The sequence below is a fragment of the Rattus norvegicus genome, chromosome 1 (genome assembly GCF_036323735.1).
Source record: "Rattus norvegicus strain BN/NHsdMcwi chromosome 1, GRCr8, whole genome shotgun sequence".
NCBI classification, from domain to species: Eukaryota; Metazoa; Chordata; class Mammalia; order Rodentia; family Muridae; genus Rattus; species Rattus norvegicus.
The window spans coordinates 266,310,287-266,328,578 of NC_086019.1; the positions used below are offsets into that span (position 1 = coordinate 266,310,287).

The window sequence follows — 18,292 nt, forward strand, 5'->3', positions numbered from 1 at the left end:
TGCGTTTGTGTCTATGTGTACATGTGTGCAAGAGCTCATGGAGGTCAGAGGCATTAGATTTCTCAGGGAGCTTGAGATACAAACAGCACCCTGTAGGTGCTGGGAACTAAACTTCAGTCCTCCCCAAGAGCAGTATAAGATCTTAGTCATCAAGCCATCTCTCCAGCCCTTGTACCCATTTTAGAGATGAGAACATAAGGTTCTCAAGTTGAATAGGGAAATAGGTCTCTCTGCTGCTACAATTTCAGGCCATCCATGTGACATCATGACAGATCTCTGTGAGGTGGCAGCAGTAGAAGCCCCATTGTAACAGAGCTGAGACAGACTGAGAACACACAGTACAGAGGTTTAAGTCAGAGCTAGGTCTCTTAGGATTTATTCTGTTGAAATTAGAGAATTCTGCTGCTAGAGATGCCTGTGGCCATGCAAGTACATCAAAGAGATGGAGGGTGAGGGAGGACGGGAACCTTTGCTCCAGCAAACCAAGAGGTGTGGGATTAGTGGGATTGTTATGTCAGAACTCAAGAGCCCGTCGGCTTCCTTCTTCACCAAAACGCAGCATCTTGAAGCCCTTGCTGCAAGGACATTTTTTAGATGGACAGGTCCTTTTTTTTTGTTTGTTTGTTTTAAGTGGCACTTATAAAATAGTCTGAGTCAGAGATACGAACAGCTACTTAAAAGTGCAGTCTGGAATGAAGAACTGGTGTGGCAGCTTGCAAGGCCTGGGCTACCTCAGGGCAAACGCTGCCCTGTAGCACGGTGAACGGCCCTGATGAGCTGGCACTTAGCTTCAGGAACAGCTGACCTGCCCAGCAGCAAAGCGAAGAGGAGAACCTGCCGTCAGCACTTAGCTCAGGGCAGCAGCCCGCAGATGCCAGTGAGCAGAGGGGAGAAGGCCCAGCACTGCCGGAACCTGCCGGAAGGTTCCTACGTACATGACGTGTGAAAATGGCTCCTGAAGAATAATCAGGTGATCCATGTTTACAGGCATCTAAACCGTGATGTGATGAAGACAGGCCAAGACAGGACAAGTGTGAGAGTGACAGTGTCTATCAAACAGAGAGCCTGCCCGTTGCTTGGTTTAATAAGCCAGTTGCTTAGAAAGCCCTAATATTTAATTTCGATAATTATCTAGCCTTTACATCATCAGCTTTTGGATTCAATTCCCAAACCTTTTCCACATCAATATGAAGTTCCGTACTTTGCCTTTAAGATTTTAGAAGATCATTCTATAGTTGGTGTGCGCTAAGAATTTTAAGGTAAGACTGCTTTGGGGGCAGTGTTTTCTTAAATATATTTAAGCATTCAGTTTGGAAATCTCTCTAGATTCAAACCAATACAGTTATAGAGGAAAACTGTACCAGGAATGAAGAAAAAGGAAAAACTAATCCCCCAAGGGAACCCGCTCACTAACCTTCCTACTAATTTATGAGGATTAAAAAGATACCAGACACATAGCTGTATAGCTGGGAGTATTCTGGTGGGAATTCAGAAGTCCAGAGACACAGAGATGGTCTTAAAGCCCAAGAGTAAAAACAGATTATGAAAGTTATGAAAGGAAAAGTAGTGGGCAGCCACCAGACTGGCAGCCACTCTGACGGCAGAGGCATGGAACACAGCTTTTCACATTTTCAGAGAAAAGTGCCAAAGACATCTCTGTCTCTGTCTCTGTCTCTGTCTCTGTCTCTGTCTCTCTCTCTCTCTCTCTCTCTCTCACACACACACACACACACACACACACACACACACACACACTCACAAGCTCCTTGTATATCTACTCCAGACCAATCGAGCCTGTGGTTAGAACAAGGAATTATCAGCTATGCGTCAATTCTAGTGACCTCTCATGCAGCCTTTCTGGAAATGTTACTGAGAATCGACTCAAACAGGAAGGAAATCGATCCCCAACCAAAGACGCCAAGGAAATGTGGGGAGTGGGGCTAGAGAGATGGCTCAGTGGTTACGAGGGATTGCTGGTGTCCCAGAGGACCTGAGTCAGGTGGCTGTTCACCTGTGCCCCGCCTCAAGCCCTCTCCCAGAGGCTGTAACCACTGGGCTCACACAAACCCACACACAGACAGCGCACATCATTTTTTAAAAAATAGTAAAAATGTAAACTATTTCGTTAAACCTGGGAGGAGGAGAACTCTGCAGTGATCAGTAGGCATCGGATCTAGAAATCTGTGAATCCGGGACAGAACGTATCCGGCTCCAGGAAACACTACAACAACCAATGATTAAGTCGTTAGCAAAACAATGACTTGAAATTTCACTACGGTAAAGTAACCCACTCCTGGGAAAATAAGAGTTGTTGGGAATGTTCCTTTGACCATGATTCCACAATGCTTGCCTGGAGCGGTGGTTCTCAACCTGCGGGTCACACACAAAGCTCTTGGGGACTCCAACAGCTCTTTCACAGGGGTCAAAGGTCAGACAGCCTGCACGTCTGATATTTGCATCAGGATTCATAACAGTGGCACAGTTGCAGCTATGAAGTAGCAATGAAAATAATTTTATGGCTGGGGGTCACCGCAGCGTGAGGAACTATATTAAGAGGGCCACAGCACTGGGAAGGTGGAGAACCTCTGCTTTAGACCCAGATAGATTTAGTTCACAGAACAGCGTCTCCTCAGGCTGGGGAGGTGGCTCAGTGAGTGAGTGTTTGCAGCTCAAGCATGAGAACCTGAGTTCAGAGCCCAGAACTTATATAAAATAGCTGGGACCCTGGTGCGAGATTTTAGTTCTAGAAATGGGGGCAGAGGATACAGGGGGATCCTTAGGGTAAGTTTCAGGTCCAGTGAGAGACCAAAGCCAGTGAGGAAGATGCCCAGTATTGACCTCTGACCTACATGTGTGCCTACTCTATGCATGAACACGTACGTGCAGGCACAGACACAGGAGGCCTAGTCTTCTGCCTGCTTCTGCTATCCAGAATGTAAACACAGTTTTAACGTTAGCAGTGTTTTCTTCTGGTGCATTAGTCTGTTTCTGTTGATAAAACAAAACACCTAAGGCTGGGCCCTTCTATTTTAAAGTGGGGGTTTATTTTGCTCACAGCTTTGAGGGCTGGAAGTTCAAGCCTGAGTGAACTCAAGGCCATCTGTTTGTCCTCTGGTGAGGACTCTATGGCAGATGGCATGACAGGAAGCCAGGGATACCCAGGGGCTGTGGCTTCCTGTCATATAACCTACCTTCAAAAGGCAGGGTCTGTCCCATTGTGCTGGCCTGTAATTCACTATATAAAAGAGGCTGGCCTAGAACTCACAGAGATCCTCCTACCTCTTACTCCCGAGTTCTGGGATTCAAGGCATTGCCCACCCCTTGGTGTTGGATAACCAACCTGCATGCTGCTCCCTTGGGAAGACCCTTCTGCTCCCAGAATTCCAGTCTCCTGTCACTCTTCACATAGGCTGAGGCATCGTGGTCTTTCCCAGTCACTTGGATATGTCTATTGTTGCTTCCTTGTTCAGCTCACGTTTAGGCAGTCATGCTGGTGAGGCTTCTGACATTACTAGGAGAGGGTCTCACCGCAACCTCCCTGACCCTGTGGCTCTCACAATCCTTCTGCCCCTCTCTTCTCCAGTGACCACTGAGCTATCGGTACAAAGTAATTTTTTTAAAAAGCCAAAAAGGAATGGGGATGACTCAGTCATTAAAGTGCTTGCTGGGTCATCATGAGAAACTCAGGTCACGTTCTGGGGCCACATAAAAGCCAGGTGTGTGGTGTGCACTTATGATCCCGGCCTTGGAAGAGCGGAGACGGACTAGGCTGGCTTTGACCCACCCGCTTAGTGAAAGCAATGAGCTCCAAGAAATCTGAGAGAGACAGGGGTCTCAGAACCAATGGGGAGAGGAGTGACTGAAGAAGGTACTCAAGGCTAACATCTGGCCTCGCACACAAGCACACACAGGAGCATGCACATCTGCACACACATCCACATGCACTCATGGACACAAAGAAGGAAGCGGATGGAAAATGCATACCATACGCCATGCCTATTTTATAAGACCATATTAATCAAGGCAGTGTAATACTAGCATGATGCAAAATACATTGATCAAGGAAACTACAGACAACATAGAAACAGATACATACTTATACATTATTAATAAATTTTCTATAAATATACAAACGAGTAAAGGAACACTGTCAACAGCGGTGACATTCATACCTGGGGGAAAAATTACAAAATGGACCATGGATCATAGATATAAACACAACATATAAACTTATAGAGTTTCAAAAGAAGCACAAAAAGATTACTTTTGTTACCATGTGCAGATAGGATACTAAAATCCAACCGAGGGACCCTGACAAATTTCATTAAATCTAAGTACATTGATTCTCTGAAAGACTGTTAAGAACGTCACTGGGGGCTGGCGAGGCAGCTCAGAGGTTAAGAGCACCGGCTGCTCTTCCAGAGGAAGCAGGTTCAACTCCCAGCACCCACATGGTGGCTCACAATTGTCTAACACCAGTCCCATGAATTCAACGCTCTCTTTTGGTCTCTAACGGCATCGAGCACACGTGTGACACGCAAACATACATGGAGGCAGCCACCCACACACACAGTCAATTCAAAAATCATTTTAAATAGCACAGTTGTTAGGTGTGGAGGTATACTGCCCACTCTTCCAGTCATTGACAGGTGAAAGCAGAAGTTCATGAGTTCAAAACCACCCTGGGCTGCATAACAACTCAAAGCCAGCCTAAGCTACACGGGAAGACCTTGTTTTAAAAGGCTACAAGCTCGGACCATAAGTCAGTGGTGGGCTACTTGACTAGCATGTAGGCTGTCGGGGGAACTCTCCTGTACAGTGCACAGGAAACCTCAGGCTGGAAGAAAATGTCTGCCAAACGAAACACAGACACAGAGTGTGTGGAACTCATACAGCTCCCAAAGGGAGATTTGTAATTGACTGACTACTACACACATGAAGACTTCTCAAATAATTGGTTTTCAGGCCAGTGTGAGGCGCAAGCTCAAATCACTGAAAATCATTACTATGTCCCACAAAATACCATCTGTGGGGAGCCCCAGTAAGAGGGGAAAGCAATGTAACTGTTAACAAAAGTTTCGCCGGTCCCTTTCAGCACCAAACATTACCAACATTCGACCTAGCCAGCTGGATGTTTATCCAAGAGAAACCACACACATCCATAGAGAACAGCTTCCAAATATGCTCACAGGGCTGGGGAGATGGCTCAGCGGTTCAGAGAGCTTGCTGATCTAGACAGCCCAAGTTCGGTTGCCAGCACCCATGTCAAGTGACTCAACTGCCTGAAACTCCAGCTTCAGGGATGGGAGGCATCCGGCCTCCTCAGGCACATAGCCATGTTCACACACATACACACACACAATTTTAAAATAATAACAAAAGTAAATCTAAAACCAATCTTAAGTTCCATTCTGTTTGTGGGGCTGGAGAGATGGCTCAGTAGCTAAGAGCTCTTGCAGCTCTCCCAGGAGACTGAGTTCTGTTTCTAAAATCCAGGCCTGGTGACTCACTGCTGTCTGAAAGTGCAGGTCCAGAGGGTCTCATGACCTCTTCTGGCTTCTGCAAGTACCTGTGTCACATGGGTAAACACACACACACACACACATACACACACACAGGTACACACACATGCACACACACAGATACACAGACACACACACAGACACACACATGCACACACACACACATGCACACACACATACACACAGATACACAGACACAGATACAGACACACAGGCACACACACAGATACAAACACACACACATACACACACATACAGATACACAGATACACAGACACACACACAGATACACAGATACACACACATACACACACAGGTACACACACACATGCACACACACACAGATACACACAGACACAGACACAGACACACACACACACACACATCCAAATGCAAACAAAATCTTAAAAGCCTGCAAGATCAGTAATTGTTTATTATATTATCTTATTTACTTTTATAATAAAAAAGTCTTCAAACATCTATAAGGAAAAAATATACTGAATTTAAACTCTAAAAATACATGCTGGGGCACTTAGAATTATACTTTGAACTTTAAAGATTGACCTAGCTAATGTTTTATATTTCGCTCTTCCTTTTTCAGTAAAGAGCCTCCAAGACGTCAGCCCATTACTTTCAAGCTCTTCTCTCTAAACAGCGCACTGCAAGGGAGAGAAACCTCTATTGTAAATAGTCAAGAAAGAAAATGACCGACGATCTCTCGGGTATTATCTTTTAAAATACTGGCTTCTGAAACAGCAAAGGGACACTAACGAGCTATTCAAGTGTTTTAATAAAATGAACTGAACGTATAAATCTGGTAAAGATCAAACTGAGGAATAATTTACAGAATGAGGACACCTTCAGTGGTAAGAAGGTGCACTTGTGTTTAACATCAGTGGCACTTCCCGTCTGCCGTGAGTGTGTGTGAAGTACAATGCTTGCTCTCAGAAGGAAGACATTTAAACAGTATCTTATGGGCTGATTTTCTTTTTTTTTTTTTTTTTGGTTCTTTTTTTCGGAGCTGGGGACCGAACCCAGGGCCTTGCGCTTCCTAGGCAAGCGCTCTACCACTGAGCTAAATCCCCAGCCCCTAGAACTTCACTCTTGCTGTAGAGCTTAAACTGACGTCCACCAGATTACTCCTGTGTGTGGCCTCCAATGGGTCCCTGTCACAGTAATGGTGGGGAAAGAAGTAGGTGTTTCCTTCCACCCATTTTACAGATGAGAAAGAGTGAAATAGCTCCCTTTAAAGTCTCTTCACCTCCTTTACAGTGGCAACACCAGGTTCCCCACACAATGCATCTCCCCAGGTCTTTGCTGCTCAGGACCACAGGATAAGAACCCCTTACAGTTGGGCTTCTGTTCTCTTTGCTTGCTCAGAGACTAGCGTTCCACATGCTACTCAGGACATGCCTTATAGACTCTGCACAGACTTCAGCCTTAGTTTCCATATGCGCTATGAGGGTGAGATTATAATTGAAGCCATTCATCAACTCATTCATCTGAACAGAGCCGAGAAGTGTCCCCAACAGGGGCTAGGGGCATGGTCTTCCCTCTACTGGACAATCAGATCCTCACAGGAAGCCTCCATAGATTCTCCCAAGAAGAGACACTTGATTCCTTTCAGAGTCAGCGTGATTGCCAAATCTTTATCCCTGAGGAGTCCATGTGTCCTCTTTGTGGGACGTTAATGTTTTCCCATGACTTCTTTAGATGGCCTTGGTGTCCTTTCTCTCTCCTTCCCTTTCTGCTAGATTACACTTTCTCCTTCTTTCCCAATTAAAGTCCCCTCCCCCATTTCTCCATCCCCCCTTCATAGCACTTGTTGTCCAGTACCAACACTGTGTCACTCTAATGAACAAACCAGGTAAAGACACAGCAAGTGAAGCAAAGTGCAGGCCCAAATCCCCAACGAACAGATACAGAAATTCTCCGTAAAACACTTGCTGGATACAAGCATGTATTCAAAAGGCTTTTGCCACCGAAGTCAAGTTGGTTTTATCTCCAGAGATCCAGAAATGGTTGAACTGACTACACCAAATGTAATAAATCACATAAACGATTTGAAGACCCAAATCATATGATCACCTCAGTAGGTGCAGAAAAGGCCTTTTAAAAAACGCAACGTCCTTCATGGTAAAGGTACCGAAGGAAACAGGACTTGAGGGAACAAACCCAACATAATAAAGGCTATAAAAGACAAGCACTACTTACTTTAAAAAGCTACGGTATTATGTTTAGCAGAGGTAATCCATAGACAACATTGCCTGTGAATCTAGAATTTCATATGAACAGTACACACTGGCATAGATCTACTCATCCCTGTTTCAGACATTCCTTGGGTTAATTTTTAGCTGATTTAGATTTCTTACCATTTTCTACAAAATGGTTCACATCGAAGGCCATCTTTGGTCGTTCTGGGGGATTAAAGAGACAGTGCAAATCAGTCTCTCCCATTCTGAGTGATTGTGGGGTCTAAAGTCTTCCCTATGCCTTACCAGGGAATGTGAAGGGTCCCTGTCAAAAAGAGAACCCACAGGTTCTTCTCAAGGATAGACTCAGTCCCTCACTCACTGAGAAAAAGAGAAGCTGTCAGCCTCGGTGCCCTCTGATGCTGAAAGACAAGCTATGGGTTCAGACTACCACACAGAGGCAGTAAAAAGTCTAAGCTTTCTCTCCTGTGTCTGGGCTAATTCTTGGACTAAACACATATTGAATTGGCTCAAACAGAAGGCCAAAGTGTCTGGTCCATGCCTCAACCTTCGAGTGCAAAGGTTCCACACTCTCAGAAATGCAGAGCTGTTTTATCACCATGCTTAAGACTTCTTGAGAAAAACAGCAATTTTCAAAGGCCAAACCACAACTGAAGAAAGGATTCAGGACTGATGGGAAGTGCCCAACATCAGCTATGGTTTCAAGCAGTCACTAGAAAGAACTTTATTAACAAGGTGCGAGGCTAAGATACAAATCCCATAATCCCTCTGGGATATCCTCGCTTAACTCAAAGTCAACAGAGGCTCTGGGGGGCCTCTATGTGATCTGGGAGCGGGGAGTGATGAGTCTCATGGGCAGAATGTGAATGAAGACAAGGAGAAGGGGAGGGATGTTCTCAAGGTATTGTTAGCAGAGGGCTGGACCTAATGAAGACAGGCAAGCAAACAGTGATTGCCTGGAGATAAGCAAACACAGGAGAGCAGCAGAAAGCATAAGAAGTCAGTCATTCACTTGATAAAAGTTTAGACAGACTCTCTTAAGGACACAGGATTCACACAGACTTCTAAGGCAGCCATGTTGGGATTTAGAGCAAAGCTAAGACAAGAAGGCAAAGAAAACGCTGCCACCTTTTCTTCCAAAGAAAGATTGTTTACACAAACATTTTCCCAGGGTTGGTGAGGCATGGCTGTAACTCAAGGACTCAGGGAGGAAGATCCGGTGTTGGAGGCCAGCCAACTACCAAGAGAACTAGAGGCTGGCCTGGGCTACATGGGGCTCAAGAACCTAAATAAATAAATAAATCACATAAGCATGTTCAATGCAAAAAACTCTATGAAATGTATTGTTTTATGCAGAGGAGAATGCAAAAACAGGAGGCAAGAGTGAGAAAGCACATCGGATGTAAACGCATTTCACTGGGTTATTTTCCCAAGGAGAAAGCCTGAAACTTCTGGTTCACAGGAGTCATAGTTCCTTCTGTAAGGGTGTGCATCAGCTGACATCTCTAAACCCTGATCCCATGAGATGAAAGACTGCTGCTGTCCCTTCTTTTGCCACCCCAGAATCTGACCCCCAAGAGGAGGCTGAGATTCTGCTGTGTAAAAACTAATGGCATGTAATTAGATTAGGGACAGGGGACCAGCAACTGCATCTAATCAATATGGCGGCAAGAGGTAAAGCAAGGGAAGCCCTCGTGCGCTCCACCCATTTAAGCACGAGCTCTCTCTCTGGGGCAGACATCACCCCGCTGCTTTGAAAGGTTCCTTTCTTGCCCACATGGCATCAACAGTATTATCTTTAGCAGAACTCTTGCCAACTCACCTACTGACCTGTTGGCAAGCTTTTGTGGGGAGCACGTAGCATCCTCATGAACGTCTACCGGTAATGAAATAGCAGATCTGACCCCCAGGAACAAGTTGATACATACTCCACAAGTAAACAAATGGTAAGGGAGGGTCATACAAATCTCAACAATGAACTTTGTTACTGTGAGAGCATGACAGTCTGAGGGGAAGAGAGCCATGCTTCCCACACGGTTGCCACCAAAGCACCAGCCTGAACTGTCAGCGGTTGGGGCAAAGGCACAAAGATGACCTTTGGTGGCAATATTTTCCCAGCAGCCGAGGACTCGCCTGCTTGCTTTGTTAGCTTGACTTGGGACACGTCCCTGGGGTTTCATTATCCCAAGTCTGATTTGTTGTAGGAGAACAGCTTGCCGCTCTGATTCATTATATTTGGGTTGTTTGGCTAAACAACCAAAGCCCCGTGGAAAATCAAAACAACCACTCCCCAGACTTCCAGGAAGCCTTTAGGGCATCAGCCCTCAGCTTTCAAGTGGGTAAAAAGGCACTTGGTAGACCAACGGTGCTGTGACAGAAAAGTAACACACACACACACACACACACACACACACACACACACTACATAGTAACACACACACATACACACATTACACACATAGTAACACACACAGTAACACACACACTACATAGTAACACACACACTACATAGTAACACACACACTACATAGTAACACACACACATACACACACTACATAGTAACACACACACATACACACATTACACACATAGTAACACACACAGTAACACACACACTACATAGTAACACACACATACACACATTACACACATAGTAACACACACAGTAACACACACACTACATAGTAACACACATACACACATTACACACATAGTAACATACACATACACACATTACACACATAGTAACATACACATACACACATTACACATAGTAACACACACACATGCACACACATTACATAGTAACACACACATACACACATTACACACATAGTCACACACACACACACACCCATGTAATTTACGCCTTTTCCAGTGACTGCACAGAAAAACTGAACAGGTAAAATTAATTTTAGTCCCCACTTTATTAAAGGGTATCAAAAATACTATCATTTCAAAGGAGTTCTGGGGTTGGGGGTTTAGCTCAGTGGTAGAGCACTTGCCTAGGAAGCGCAAGGCCCTGGGTTCGGTCCCCAGCTCCGAAAAAAAAGAAGAATCAAAGGAGTTCTGTATGGTCTCTAGTCACACAAATCCCACTAAAACAGAGGCTGCTGTAGTCAAAGGTTCACCAGTTACAAGCTAGGGGAGGGGTGGTGTCTTAGTCAGGGTTTCCATTGTGGTAATAAAACCAACCAAAAACAACTTGCGAAGGAAAAGGTTTACACCATCATTTCACCATCCAGGGAAGTCAGGGCAGGAACCCGGAGGCAGGAGCCTGACGCAGAAGCCATGGAGGATACTGCTTACTGGCTTGCTCTTATGGCTTGCTCAGCCTGCTTCCTTATACCAGCCGGGAAACACCCATCCAGGGATGGCAGTGCCCTATTCAGCAGGGCCCTTTCCACATCAATCACTAATCAAACAGACCCTCATAAACCTGCTTTGCCTACAGGCTATCTTAAGAAGGCATTTTGTCAATTAAAATTCCCAGCTACAGTGATCTGAATGAGGAGGTCCCCATAGGCCCACATGTTTGAATGCTTGATGTCTAGTGAATGGAACTGTTTGGGAAGGATGAGGAGGTGTTACCTTGTTGGAAGAGTGTCTTGTGGTTGTACCACTTGGGGGTGGGTTTTGAAGTTTCAGATGGTCATAGCAGACCTAGTCTCTCCCTCTCCCTCTCCCCTCCACAACACATTCTCACTCTCTTTGCCTGCTGACTATGTGTCAGAACCCACCATGATAATCACAAATGAAGATTCTGAAATCATAAGCAAACAACTAAATGCTTTCTTTTAAAAGTTGCCTTGGTCATAGTGTCTCTTCACAGCATTAGAACAGTAACTGAGACACCGGGTATGTATAGGTTTAGTTTGCATAAAAAAAATAAATAAAAAACTAACCAGGACAGGGCATATTGACTTCCAGTCCCACTGCCATGTCTAACTAAAGAATAAGTATTAGAAGCTAATTACCACTGACATCCAATTTCTACCTTTTGGCCCGCTGTTGCCTTTCAAAGCCCACCTGGGTCTAGGGGTGTGGTACAGCTGGTAGAGTGTCTACCTAGCATGTAAGCCCTGAGTTATACCCCCAGTACCATGTAAACTATAAACCAGGTGTGGTAGCACATTGCTGTAATCTCAGGCCTCTAGGGGTGGAGGCAGGAAGATGAGAAGTTCAAGATTAAACTTGGCTACACAGCAAGTTCAAAGCCAGCCTCGGTTACATGAGACCCCATGTCAAAGGGGAAGACACCTGTGTGGTAGCAGGCTTTCTATTCACCTGTGTGCAGTGGCATAGATAAAAGTGCATCTGAACATCAGGGTGATGTGACCTTCCAAACACATTTCTCAGCTGAGAAGGAAGGGAGCCACCATGATGACAGTGGAGGCAAAGAAATGCACCCTGAGGCGCACCTCAGGAGCCAACTGTTCTGAAGTGGAACAACACAAGAGGTCCCATTCCAAGATTATAAATGTGATGACCAAGCTGGTCCACCCTCCGGAGGTCATGAGGTCTCTTGGCTTGAAAGTAATACTGGTCATCTCCAGGAAGTAGTTCCTTTGATCAAGCCCTCTCTGGATGCTCTTCCTACCACATTTGGAACAGAGGAAAAGCAGGTAAGAAGAGGGGCGGGGAGGAAGAGAAGTAACCAATGGAAGCAGCAAACTATACGTATGTGCCATGGGGGTGTGGCTCAGTGATAGAGTGTCTGCATGGCATGAGCAACTTCCCCCACCCCCACCCCTACACACAGCTTCCCTCCCTTGCACTCCCTGTCTTGGTTAGGGTTTTACTGCTGTGAGCAGACACCATGACCAAGGCAACTCTTGTAAAGACAACATTTAATTGGGGCTGGCTTACAGGTTCAGAGGTTCAGTCCATTATCATCACGGTGGGAACATGGCAGCATCCAGGCAGGCATGGTGCAGGAGGAGCTGAGAGTTCTCCATCTTCATCTGAAGGCTGCTAGGAGAAGACTCACTTCCAGGCAGCTAGGATGAGAGTCCTATAGTCCACACCCACAGTGACAGGCCTACTCCAACAGGACCACGCCTTCTCATAGTGCCACTCCCTGAGCCAAGCATATTCAAACCATTGCACTCCCCAAACAGACAAACAATAGACCTAAAATCTTCCCCTCTTAAGGTTATTTATTCTAGGTCAGTTTCTCTGACCTCCCCAAGGCCCACCCGAGTGTGTGTTTTGGTTTTACCTTCCCTCTTTTAGGTCAGCTTTGGATTGTCACTGGTGTTTGTACCTGTGGATTTTTTTTTAAAATAAATATCTGGGCTAATGAAAGTGCAGCTAGTGATAGTTTTAGTTTCATGGACTGTATTTATAGGGTTTAAGATCCCTTCCATGCACAGTTGTTACTGATGGCTCTCCATACAAAATGTCGACATAACACCCAGGAATACTCTGCAGCCCTCCTGTGCTCCCCGGAGCCCAGAGGCCACGCGTGATCTGAATTCACCCACGGCATCTGGCACCGCAGTAAGTAATGACCGGAAGGAGAGCAAGGTTCCAACAGTTCAACGCAGCAGACTGGTCTCTGAAGCAAGGTCCTGCAGACCCCGTGCTCACCCTCACTGAACACAGAGGATGCTCTCCAGCCATGAACACGCTCGGTAAGGAAATGAGTGAAATTATAAACGTGCCTTCCACTTGAGCGAGCGCCTTATGAAACAGAAATGATCGAACGCTGGTACCTGAAGACCCGAAACTGTAGCAGTGGATGTATCTGTGTGTTAATCACTTGTTTTCTATCTCCTGGCTCCAACAACAAAGGCGACTTTCAGTCAACTACGCCAGAGGGAAAATTAGGGGTTATTTTCTCCATATATAGAAAACATTGCAAAAACAAGTGTCACATGACAACCAGAGAACACACTGTCAAGAAATGTCAGCGAGAAAGTCCTGTGACTGAAGGAGGGTCACAGCACATTTATTTTCCAACTTTGCATCTTAGCTGCTAGGAGAGAACATTGACTGAACAAGGCTGGACTCAACAGGATGCAGAAATTAACAGAGCCCCTGATTCGGTCCTGGAAAGTCATCTCTCAAAGCACAGCACAGGAGCGAGATCGGAGAGCAGAAGGAAGGTGTTCACATGACCGGTCCGTGGTTATCATAATGAAGAGAAAGATGTATCCTCAGGCACAGGAGGGACTTGGGTTTCCACCCTTACCACTGAAATATTTGCTACTGATAGATCACGGGACAAGGGGGAAAATCAATGTCCTCAGTTTTGTAGACACAGCTGCTGGTGGCCCCCAGCAGGCTCCAATGGAGAGTTTCTACCCAATGGTCACACAGATGACCCTAGATAAACCAAAGAGGGTACAATACATTCAGGAAAAGGGGTCACAATACAAAACCAAAGTCATGCATCCAGGAAAAGGGCTGGCAGGGATGGGGGTGTGGAATGGACAAGGTGGGAAGGTGAAAAGAGAGAGTGGGTGGAAGGAGTAAGCATAATACATTATATACATTTATGAAGCTGTCAACAAAATTAATCGGCAACTACAGATGGGTCAGTGAAATGGTTCAGCACGTAAAGATGATCACCGTGAGCCTGGCACCAGAGTTCTGTCTCTGGGATCCACACAGTAGAAGGAAAGAACAGATCATGGGAAGTCTACTTTGACTTCCACATGTGTGTCAGAGCACCCACATGCCCACACGCATACATATAAGTAAATAAATGGAAAATATTTTAAAATTTAATTTAAAAGTACATCTCATTAAAAGCAATAGTTTTTTTTTAAGATAAACCCCAAATTTTACAATGTAGGGATCTGAAACAGTTACCATCCCAACCCAATAAATACGCATCTAGTGCTTTGATTGAGAATGTCCCTCACAGGCTCAGTATTTGAACACTTTGTCCCCAGTAGGTGGCGCTTTTTTGGGGAGACCATGGGCTCTTTAGCAGGCGAGACTTGCTGGAGGAAGTACATTGCTTCTTTGAGGTTTTATAGCCTCAACCTATCTCCTGTTCTCCTCTCCCCAGCTTCCTGAGCATGAATGAGAATGTAGTCAGCCGGAACCCAGCCTCTGCTGCCATGCACTCCCCGCCATGATGGACTCCATCCCTCTGGTACTGTAGCCAAAACAAACACTTCCTTCCATAACATGCTTTCTGTCAGGGTATTTTATGACAGCACAAAATGAGAGATTTAACAGGAAACGACTACAGCCTATTCCTGACTTGCTTCAGTAAGACTGCCTGCCCTTCACCAAGCTTCATCCTTTATGGCTAGGCTCCCCAAGGGTTTCATTTTCTACCTCATGATCCCATATCATGAAACAGGCAAAGCTAAGTGGGTAGAAGAACTAGAAATGACAGGGCCGGTCGTGTGGCACTCATCAACACTTCTGAGGTGGTGCAGGGGAAATCTCGGAGCTTGAATGGAATGCTGAACCGGCTCGGAAAAATTGCCAGTGATTTCCTCTAAGTGCACCTTACCCACTGCCTCCCTCCATGGTTCCAGCCATTAAGGATGCACGTGCGCTTGCCCAGTTATTTCCATATCACTGCTCCTCGAGGCAGAGCGCTTCTACATCTAGCTCTCTGTCTAGTAAGAGGACTCTGTCCCAAAAGAAGGAAACAACCTGGGAGGAGGTGCCAGTTCCCACCACGCTGTTTCTTTTCTTTTTTTTTTCTTTTTCTTTTTTCTTTTTTTCGGAGCTGGGGACCGAACCCAGGGCCTTGCGCTCTACCACTGAGCTAAATCCCCAACCCCCCACCATGCCGTTTCTTGAAACACGCATGGTGCTTTCTAAGGATGGCAGATGTGCGGGGCTGAAGTCCCTGCCCCGGATCCAGGACAGAACTAATGTCTTTGGGTGGAATGGGTAAGAGGCACCTGCTTTTCAAGGGGCCACATTCCCAAGAGGTAAAGAATGGGAGAAAGAACCTCTGTAACTTTACAGCATCAAAATCTGGCAGTAGGGTTGGGGATTTAGCTCAGTGGTAGAGCGCTTGCCTAGCAAGCGGAAGGCCCTGGGTTCGGTCCCCAGCTCCGAAAAAAAGAAAAAAGAAAAAAGAATCTGGCAGTAAATGGAACATTCCAGAGGAATCAAAGCCAAGTATAAGACAGGAGGTGGGGGGTGGGTGAGGGGGAGTTAAACAGAGGTCACCTTGGTGATTTTCTTACCCAGAGAAAGAAATTACACGGCTTCTAATTGCGTTTCCTGCATTGGTCTGTACATGGGGGAAAATCTGAAACTTCCTTGTTACATTTTCTTTTACAGACACTGAAAGGCTTCGAAGGAGCTGTAAGTGTATTGTCGCGTCCAACCCTCCAGCTTAGTGGGCAGGCACATCCCCTCGGAGGGGCAGCCTTTCATGAGACCCTCCTTCCACTAACTGAACAATCCACAGCGAAGTATCCAGACATCCCGAGGCCACTTCCAGTGCCAACCACCGGAGGCGATTATACCATTGCTGCACAAAACACGGGGATTCTCTCAATATACAATTCAACAGTGTGACACTCAAAGGGGACAAAGTAAGACGAAAGCACGCTAACTTGGCCTTGAAAGAGGCCGCCCAGAAATTCCCAGAGAGGAGCAGCAATGAGTACGGTCGATCAGCCCCCACCAACATCCTGTCCTGAGTGTACTCTCCACTGCGGCTTTGCTGAGCAGCTTTGTTGGGGACTAAAGCCGTCCCTTCCTGTTTATTACTCACAGAAGTAGAGCTGGTAATTTAATTAGCTGCTTTAGAACAAGAATCATCTATGGTCTTCAATGTAACGTCTCCGTCTAAAGATGAGGGAACTAAGTTCATGGAGGCTAAGCGCTTGCTTCTCTCAGATCAGACAGCTAATCAAACTGCACCCACTGTGTTCTCCAGACGCTGAGTCCAGGGCTGCTTTGCTATAGCGCCAGATCCCAGCCAAATGCAGACACTCAGAGATTGTCAGCAACTGGCCCTGACAGGATCCTGACATCTTGGGTTGAAAGCTGCACTGGAGAAAGATTCGGGGTCTCCAGACATTGTGACTCTTGTAACTGTTATCCTCAAATCACAGCTGATTGAATGCAATGCACGGGTGCTGTGGTGTAGTTCTTCCAACCTGTGACCTGATCAGGCAGCCCAGAGGAATGCAAACCCCCACGTGTTGCTGTGTTTATCTCGGATCACACACAGGCACACACACTCACGTGCATGCACTCACATACACACACACACATACACACGCACACACACACTCACATGCACAGTCTCACACACAGATTCACACACATATACTCACACATACACACATGCACAGTCTAATACACACTCACACACACATATATCCACACATACACATTCACATGCACAGTCTTACACATACACACATGCACACTCTCAAACACAGACTCACACACAATCACATACATATATTCACACAAACATGAACAGTCTAACACACACTCACACTCACACACATATACACATTCACATGCACAGTCTTACACACACACACACAAGCACAGTCTTACACACAGACTCACACACAATCACACACATATGCTCACACATACACATACATGCATAGTCTAACACACACTCACACACACATACAGACACACACACTTACACACATATATCCACACACACACACGAACAGTCTAACACACACACACACACTACATGCACATGTGTGCACGAACTCACACAGTCATAGAAATCGGATGCACTAAAGCCATTAGCAGATCATTTTGTATAGACTATTTAGAGGTTTGAAAAGCCTGTAGATTATTTAACGTTTAGTTATCCACTTGTTGTAAAAAGAATCGAATAAGTTGTCTCCATGTGATATTCTTATATAGCAGAGGCATTTTGATTTTGTTTAAGTTTGTGTTCTCTTATACTCCTCCTTTTCTGTCTCCTCCCAATGATAACATGGTATCAATTTCAGGATACTCTAAAAGGAAGGAGGAAAAATAAATGGAAACAGAAAAGGCAAGGAAACCACAACCCAGACCTCATAGCTCACACCTGTAACCCCAGCACTCAGGGGCCGGGCGAGGGCCGGGGGTGAGGCAGGAAGTGTGACGTGAGTTTGAGTCCAGCTTGGGCTATAGAATAAGACTTTATGGTGGCTTGAATGAGCTATTCCCCCATAACTCTTGGCATCTGTGGCTATTTGCAGAGAATCAGAAGCTGTGGTCTTGCCAAAGGGAGCTTTGAGGTTTTAAAAGTTTCCCTGCATTTCAATTCAAATGTTCTCTCTCTCTCTCTCTCTCTCTCTCTCTCTCTCTCTCTCTCTCTCTCTCTCTCTCTTTCCTGTTTTGAGGTTTCTTTGCCACCTGCCCCCTGCTGCCCCCTGATGTGTGCTAGATAGTGTCATCAGGGACTCTGACCCCTAGAACATACATAGGCCTCAAATAAACTTATTCTATAAGTTGCCTCTATCATGGTGTCTTATCACAGTAATTCAAAAGTAACTATAACAGAGAAAGGGAGGCTGGAGCATGTACTGCTACTCTAGAGGGCATGGTTTGATTCCCAGCACCCAGCACTCTCAGCTGCCTGTAACTCCATCTCCAGG

At 45.7% G+C, this 18,292-nt stretch overlaps 1 protein-coding gene across 24 annotated transcripts in view; it reads right to left on the reverse strand.

Moving 5' to 3' along the window:
* Ablim1 (actin-binding LIM protein 1) overlaps positions 1-18,292 on the reverse strand; it is a 288,302-nt gene that overhangs the window by 221,419 nt on the left and 48,591 nt on the right. The gene's annotated exons all lie outside the window — the stretch shown is intronic.